Here is a 9470-nt window from a genome sequence, read left to right as displayed (position 1 = left end):
TATATCATTGTGTATAAGAATGTGTACAATTTTTAATCAAATGATATTAAATAATAACTAATGTTTTGTTGAATCAAAAATCAATAATTCAAAGAGTAAGTTGTAAACTGTGTGATGTAATCATACGTAAAGTTAGAAAGAGTAAAAAAAAATAATTTGGAATTTGACATCTTAAATTCAAATTTTTTGTTTCGCAATCACGCGTGTGTGTTTGTGTGTTCGGGGTATGTGTGTTTGTATGTAGGGGGTATGTGTATGTGTGTGTAGGCATGTGTGTTTGTGTCTGTGTGCTGGCATAAGTGTGTGAATAGTTGTGTATATGAATGTGTGTGTGGGGGGGGGGGTGAAATTGTATGTGTGTAAGCATATGCGTTTGTGTCTGTGTGCAGGCATGAATGTGTGTATGTGTTTGTGTATGTGTGTATGTCTTTTTGTGTGTGTGTGTTTGTGTGTGTGCGTGTAGGGGTATGTGTATGTGTGTGTAGGCATGTGTGTTTGTGTCTGTGTGCTGGCATAAGTGTGTGGGTAGTTGTGTATATGAATGTGTGTGTGGGGGCAGGTATGTGTATGTGTGTGTAGGCATATGTGTTTGTGTCTGTGTGCAGGCATGAATGTGTGGGTATTTGTGTGTATGTGCTTGTGTATGTGTGTAGGTATATGTGCGCGTGTGTGTGTGTGTGCGTGTGTGTGTGTGCGTGTGCGTGCGTGTGTGGGTGTGAGTGTGTGTGTGCGTGCGTGTGTGTGTGTGTGCGTGCGTGTTTGTGCGTGCGTGTGTATGTGTAGTTGTGTATGTATGCGCGTGTGTAGGACATGGATACAACCTGGAGACGGCTTTCGCTATAGGAGCAGCATCGTGAGGACCGGATCGACGGTGATGCTGCAGAGGGTGGAGGTGGGAAAATAAAATCAAAGGACATCAAAGCAGTCAAGTGAGAACAATAAGCAATCGTGGTTGCTCAAAAAACATCAAAAGCTGAGGTGAGGCTATCTATACATATAATAAAATAAGATGTTTGTGTGTGTGTGTGTGGCGCGCTTCCCGGGAACACGGTAAGGCCTAGAAAGATGAAATTTGGTATACAGTTGCAGTTTTTGCCGAAGATGTGCACCTCGGGCTTCGATTTTTGAAATTTTAATTAGAAAATAAGTTATTTAATGTTTTATGTGTTTTTTTGCACTTTTTAGTACGTTTTACCTCACAGACCCCGAACCAATCGCACAACATAAATATTTTTTGTACTATGGTGTAGGAAATTTAATATTAAACATGATGAATGAAAAAATTTTGAAGATAGAGCAGTTTTTGTATTTTTTATGAATTTTTGAAAAAAACCTTTAATTTGCATTGTTTCCTGGGTTTTATTTTTTTCTAATATCATCCTGCGAGAAGTATCAAAGCCTCATTTCTAAAATTTAAGTTGGTAATAGTAAAAACATTTCGCCCTCTTCAAAAGAAAAAAGTTCTTAAAAATACGCAATAGTTTTTTTTTTTACAATTTTTTTAATACTGAACACATCATGTCTTTCCACGCATCGGTCGAAGAAAAGCGTTCTTCAATCTCTTATGTCTCTGACGTCCCTATTTGGATTTCGATTCGATATTTAGGATGGAATCTTAATCGCAAACAAATGTTAATCTTTTTTTTTTTTTACCTATATAGCTTACTTCTACATTTTATGAAGTGATGACCACGTGTTTTTCCGGCAGCGCTTGCTTTTTTCTTTCCTTTTTTTGTTTTATTTAGGGATTGCATTTATTTCTTTTTCCATTCCCCCCCTCCCCCCCGAAGTTGGATGTTTTGCTGTATTTATATTAGGTTACACTGCATAGTTGTGCGCATTTATTTCAATAAAACAGCGAGATTTTTTTCTTTGTCAAACGTTACTTTTTGCACACTGCGAGGAATTTTGGAGATAACTTTTTTTTTGCCCTACTTAAATAAAAAAAGCGGTTTTTTGAGTGATCTTTGTTTTTATTAGGAAATGAGCGGGAAGGTTAAAATAAATGGAGATGGATAAGAAAATTTAGAGATAGATAGTAAAGGTAGATAGCCGCCGAAGGCGGCAATGTTTGCGTAAAAATGTGAATGGCACAAAAAAAGGATTGAGATGGATTGATTAATACTGCTGCCAAATTTATTTAAACAGCTGCCGAAGGCGGCAAATTTGAAGTAAAAAGGTAGATGACAAGTTAGCCAAACAGCCGCCGTAGGTGGCTGCCTGCATAGAATGGCGAATGGCGTAAGAATGCGAACCAGCTGGTCGCCGCAGGCGGCTATGATGAAATAAGATGTTTGTGTGTGTGTGTGTGGCACGCTTACCGGGAAAACGGTAAGGTCTAGAAATTATTCTATTCAAATTAATGATAGTATATATATAGATTGATTGATACCGCCACGAAATTTATTTAAGCAGACGCCGAAGGCGGCAACCTTGGCGTAAAAAGACGGACCAGCTGGTCGCCGCAGGCGGCTTACTTATATAAATTAAAAAAGCCTGTTAATTACTGTCAGAGGTAGATATGCATAGATCGTATAGATAGACAGATAGATAGATAGACAAATATACAGGCTGATATAGTAGATGGACAGCAAGAAAGAGACATGCCCGTCATTTAAAAAACTTCAACGGGGTGTCAATGCCCCCTCTCCCACACACACCATGACTTTGAAAAAACAAAGCTTTCACGTAAAAGTGGGGGGAGGGATACCCCTCCTTTAAAAGTATTCCAAACGACGGAACTGGAGATAGGTCTAGAAAATATTTTATTCAAATTACTAATGATATAGCTAGATATAGATTGATTGATACCACCACGAAATTGACTTAAGCTGCCGCCGAAGGCGGCAACATTAGCGTGAAAAAGCGAATGATAATATTAATACATAAAGAAAAACATTGATTAATACCGTTCCTAAATTGTCCAAGCAGCCGCCGAAGGCGGCAACCCTGGCGCAAAAAGGCGAATGGCGTAAAAAGGCGGACCAGCTGGTCGCCGAAGGCGGCTAGTAATAACATAAACTTAGAGTTTGATCCTTTAACATTTCATTCATTTTTACGAACTTTGTAAATTATTTGTTTTGTAAACTTTAAATGATTTAATCATAGTTTCTTGTTGAAGGTATGCCTAAAAAAAATCATTTTGAAGAAAATTTTTTCTGGCGATTAATTGGCAGTACTTGGCCGTTATAAATAATCGGCAAACTGGCCGATTAATCGGCGCATCCCTAATGTATGGTCGTCTTGATTTCTCTGATATGTCTTCACTCTACAGAATCCCGATTTAGTGTTCAAGTTTAATTTAAAACATGTTGTGAAATTTTAAGTGAAATCTTTTGAATGTCGAATTAATTTTTGTAATCTCTATCTTGTAAATCAAAAATTAATTTTGTGGAAACAAAATTCGCTAATATTGTCCTTGGCGATACACTGAGATAGATGGATTTAAAAACTTTCTTTTGTGAATACCACTATTCATTATTTGTTTTACTTACTGTTCAAGTATAAAAGTTCAATTTCACAATTACAGAGTGTGTAAAATATTTTTAAAATTTTTTGACAACAGTGCATAAAATGCATAAAACATCATTTTCCCATTCTAAATATATTGAAAATTTTTTGAAAAAGATCGGACCTTTGGATTAAAATGAGGAGTGCTTTGTATAAACTATTTTAATACTCCATTTTAAACTATATTGAAACATTTTAAAAATGGATTACTAAAAAGAAATATTTCATTTTAGTTTAAACACGAACTTATTTTATGTTTATTTATCAAGCCAAACAGAATGAAAGCTTTTTGACACTGTAAATAATTTGCCTTGTAATAATTTAATCAGTTTTACAAAGCTCTTTCGGTAATATTTCCTGTAGATTCTTTCTTTCAAGGATTCTGAATTTTTCGGGATCCGGACAAAACGACCAGATCCAAAATATCCACGGTCATACCATCCATGACCAAAACGTCCGACAGACAAAACATCCGAGGGATGGAATGTCCGACGGACATAACGTCCAGCGGATACAACGTCCAACGGACAAAAGGTCCAAGGACAGAACGTCCACATTTTTGGACAGCTAGGACATAACGTCCAGTTTTCTGAGCAGGCTGGACAAAACGCCTGGATTTTAAAGTTTTTCCTTTGTCTCAACCAATTTTGTTAAATATATTTGTGTTTGTGTGATATGTAATGCAATCACCAGCAAAAAACAAGTTTTTAATATAGAATGAGTCTGTATAGGTCCCCCCCTCTCCACTGACATGATGGAAAAATAAAATTTAAGTATTAGGGTCCCCCTTTTTTAAAATGAAATGTGTCTTACGGCAAATGTAGCGTGGAGACGGCCTCCGTATTTTCACGTGATTTTTTCACTTTTAAGTACATGTGGGTGAGAATTCGGAATTTTCTCCTAGACTGGCGATGATAGTTGCGGATGCCTCATGAAGGTTTTTCAGGGGACAGTAAACAAACCCCTTTCAGTACTTGCGGCGGGCGTTCTCCCATTTGTTTATCTTCTTTTTTTTTCTGTCTACTTGTATTTATTTTTTTTTCTTCCATTTTTTTTTTTGTTAAGTTTTCATTCATTTATTTTCTTGATAGTTTGTTGCCATTACTGTTTTAATTTTTTAATTCGCTTTTTAGTATTCCGTACTTTTTTGTTACTTTTTGTTATGGATTTTATTTTTCACAATGTCTAAAGATTGTAATATTCAACGTAGAATTTTTTTCCTGTACGTACATGTTCTTTTTACATTAAAATGTTTTTAAAATTAAATTGACTGGCGTAAACCGTAAAGTTGAACATAACTATATAAAATAAATAAATAAATAAATAAAAATAAATAAATGAATAAATAACTAACACTTTTTGGAATTGCCTTCCCCCTTCCCCCACCCAAAAAAAAACAGCTGGGGAAGTTGAATATTTCTAAACTTGTAACTTTTTCTATAATATGGCAAATGTAAAATGAAGGGCAATTGAGCACCCTTTTAAAGTTCGAGTAAGAAGCTAAAACTTTTACAGCATAATACTATTAGTAAGTGTACAAAAAATTAAAGTTGTCTTGGACTTTAGGTCGAAATTTGTTTTTCAACCTCCCCCCCCCCCTTTTTTTTCCATTTTCAATTATTTCAATCAAATTAATTATAATATATAATTATCGCTTTAATAACACATTACAGAGCGCTTCAAATCTTTTTAGTTTTAGTGCATATTTTAGGTACTTTCAAGTGGTTATATAATCCGGGATGTAAGTTCACTAAGAAAAAATAAAAACAAAAAAGTTTCATTCTAGTCAAAATCTTGGGGGGGGGAGGAGTTTTTTTTGCACCCCCTCTGTGTTTGCCACTGTCCCACAGTTTATGCTGTACTAATTTTTTTTTTTTTTTGATAAAACTTGAAAATCTACCCATGTTTCCTTCATTTTAACTGAAAATGCCATTAGCACTTATAGACCGGGATCTGAAGGGGGTTGAGCATACATGGAAAGGCTGACGCAATATTATTTCTGATTATTGTTACAGGTACGATGGTGATTATGAAACCACATGTCGTCGCCCCCCTGGGTGGTCGACAACCCCGGGATAGGGGGGAAAGCAGTGGGGGAGCCGTTTTCTAAAACACTCATAACTCGCGAACTATTTGAGATAAAACACTGAAAAAAGTGGCAATCGACGCAACAAAACAAGGGCTTCATAAAAGCTAAATATGATTATGGACCTATCTTTGTTGGTTTCTGAGTAAAATTCCATTTTTCGCAAACAAGCAAAATTTTTGAATAAAATGCGCAAAACAAACTTTTTTTGACCAAAATAAATTCCAAATCAAAATTGTTTGATTTTTTTTTTCAAATGAAGTCCAAAATATCATTATTCAGCTTGTTAAAATCATTTAAGTACTGTTAACGCGTTGAAAACAAAATGACAGTAGCAAGTTCGAACACGATTTGCATTATAGTTCAGGATCTGAAGGGGTATTTTGATTATGCATGGAAGACCTGAAGCAAAATTATTTCTGATTAATGTCACAGGCACTATAGTGATTATGAAACCGCATGTCTTCGCCCCCCTGGATGGTCGAGATCCCCGGGGAGGGGGGAAAGCAGTGGGGGGAGCCGTTTGCTAAAACACTCATAACTCGCGAACTATTTGAAATGAAACACTGAAAAAAGTGGCAATCGACGCAACAAAACAAGGGCTTCATAAAAGCTAAATATGACTATGATCATATCTTTGTTAATTTCTGAGTAAAATTCTTATTTTTCGCAAACAAGCAAAAAAATTGAAAAAAATACGCATTTTTTTTTCAAATTATCATAATTATTTAACTGTTTAAGGAACCAATAAAATCTGAAATATCATTATACAGTTTGTTTAAAATTACTTAAATATTATCAAAGCGTTGAAAAGTGAAATAAAAGCAAGCTCAAAAAGCATTTGAGGTAATTCACAAAAGGAAAAAAAAAAAAAAAAAAACAAGTTTGCGCTATGTACCTTGAAGACTCGACATAAACCAAAGTAAATTTTGTGGCTCTCCTGTTTTGGCGGTTTTATTTCGTAATATTATCAAAACAATGTCCCAGTTAAGTAATTACTTAACCTTTAACGCATTATAGCTGCTTAGTATGGGTCAGAATGGAACTTTTTTAAAAATTAAAACATGCAAGTTTGCAAGTACGAAGTAATTACGGAAAGGATAAATGATCAGGATAACCCTTTTGCAGATTTTACACCTGAGTTATGAAATATAGTGAGCGAGGCTATTGCCACATAAGCATCATCAAAATTTTAGTGGAACGTTAAAGAAAATGTGAATAATCTCTTATTTAGAGAAGTCCTGCAATGGCAATGTCTTCAATAGCGACTGCAAAACAGCAAAAGAAAACCAAAAAACATTTAACCTGGGAAACGTTAACTCAAAAGTGATGTTAGTACATCTAAAAATCATTCCCATACAATAAGCCCAATGCTAGGTTAGGTTCATCAGAATGGTTCACTGAAGCAAAGCGCGAGGTCCGATTTCGTGAATGTAATTGAAAATGATACTTCTTGCAGCAAAACTCTGGAAGAAGCACCCTATTTTAAGAACAAAGTTCAAGTTATTGATGGAATGAATGACTCTGGTCCATATTGTCCCAAACACTACTTTCAAATGTAGCAAAGATTTTGCAGGTCTCCAAATAAAAAATAATAAAATTTTCTCTCCAATAGTCAAACTACACGAGTGGACCTTAAACACGATCGGTACATCTCACTGTCGTTTTCATAACTTGAAAACCAGAAGTTCCGGAAAGTACATTACAATAATTTCTTGTCATTTCCATCAGAAATAAATATAATATCAGCTCTTTACCATGCTCCTGCAATTCTTTCCAGCATGTGCTAAGAAGTATTGCTCAACTGTACTATTGAATCAATTCCCCTGTACCTTAGCAGTGCCTTTAGATGTAACCAAGTTTGGGTTTCACTTGAATGAAAATAAAACAATAAAGCCCCACACCTTATGATGCAGCCAGTGTTACCAGAGAATTTAATCCACCCTGCGCAGGCAAGAACTGTAAATAATCTTGTAATTGTTTTATTAATAATTCATCTTGCTGTAAATACTGTGCTTTTAAGGCTAAAGCAAGAACCCGTAAACTACAAAATACTCGGTAGAGAACGATTCAATAGAACGATCACAAGTCAACAAAAAAGAGTATGATCCAGCTTTCAGAATTTCTGATGTATTAATGCCTAATGTATGCATATTGATATTCTACAATTATTTTTTAATACGCATTATTTTACTAATTTTATTTAATTAGTTTTTTTTAGAACTCTAGTGTATAATTTTATATTTATATTCGTTTTCATAAAAGCTCAAGCTTCTCATTTTTTATATTTATTTAGTACATATTATTTCTTGTATCATTTTTCTTTGTTGAGTAAATTATAAAAAGCAATATCCGCAAAACAATACCCGCGATATTCTTTTGTGCAAATTGAAAACACAAATTAATAGAAATAAATTAAAATTATATTTGAATTGAAACGACTCTGGGCCTAGTTCCCTAGTTCCTCTCAAATTTAAAGCAGTATATAACAAAATTAAAGCCATAGTTAAATACTTTGCAATTAGAATAAGTTTGTAAACTGAAGAATAAATAGTTCGTCATAAGGATAATAAGGCTATTTTTTTTTTCTCCTTAGCATACTGCCGTTTTATTCAATGTGTTAACTTAGGCAAGTGCTTGCATTTTCTATTTCGCTTTTTAACGCTCACGTTGGTAAAATTAAGTAGTTTTAAACAAAATGAATAATGAAATTTCAGGTTTTATTAATTCCCTAAACGGTTAAATAATTTTTTAAAAAAACTTATCTTTGAAAAAAAAAGCTTTTCGTATTTTATTCAAAATTTTTGCATGGCTGCTAAAAATGGAATTTTAATTAAAAACCAACAAAGATAAGACCATAAACATATTTAGGTTTTTCAAGCCCTTGTTCTGTTGCATCTTTTGCCACTTTTTTCAGTATTTTATTTCAAATAGTTCGCGAGTTATGAGTGTTTTAGCAAACGGCTCCCCCCGCTGCTTTCCCCCCTCCCCCGGGGTTGTCGACCACCCGGGGGGGGGGGGGGAGAGTCGAAGACATGTGGTTTCATATTCACTATAGTGATTGTGACATTAATCAGAAGTAATTTTGCGTCAGGTCTTCCATGCATGCTCAAAATACCCCTTCAGATCCTGAACTATAATGCAAATCGTGTTCGAGTTTGCTACTGTCATTTTGTTTTTCAACGAGTTAACAGTACTTAAATGATTTTAACAAACTGAATAATGATATTTTGGACATTATTCGAAAAGAAAATCAAACAATTTTGATTTGGAATTTATTTTGGTCAAAAAAAGTTTGTTTTGCGCATTTTATTCAAAAATTTTGCTTGTTTGCGAAAAATGGAATTTTACTCAGAAACCAACAAAGATAGGTGCATAATTATATTTAGCTTTTATGAAGCCCTTATTTTGTTGCGTCGATTGCCACTTTTTTCAATGTTTTATCTCAAATAGTTCGCGAGTTATGAGTGTTTTAGGAAACGGCTCCCCCACTGCTTTCCCCCATCCCCCGGGGTTGTCGACCACCCAGGGGGGCGACGACATGTGGTTTCATAATCACCATTGTGCCTGTAACAATAATCAGAAATAATATTGCGTCAGCCTTTCCATGTATGCTCAACCCCCTTCAGATCCTGGACTATTAGGGTAATATGTTACTGTTATGTAATAGTGTATCTTTTAAACTAGTTTTGAAGAGTTTATCAAATCTCACCTAAACTGTTGGATGTTTAGACATAAATATATTCTTAACCATTTCCCTTAGAGTAAAAACCTATAAAACCTTGCATTCATATATAAAAACACAGAAAATAATTTAATTCTGATAACATATATCATGAAACTTGGAGGCAAACTAGACTATGTATAACCACAT

Source organism: Uloborus diversus, chromosome 1, assembly GCF_026930045.1.
Source record: "Uloborus diversus isolate 005 chromosome 1, Udiv.v.3.1, whole genome shotgun sequence".
NCBI lineage: Eukaryota > Metazoa > Arthropoda > Arachnida > Araneae > Uloboridae > Uloborus > Uloborus diversus.
The sequence above is the reverse complement of the archived record's forward strand: the minus strand, read 5'-3'. Positions refer to the sequence as shown.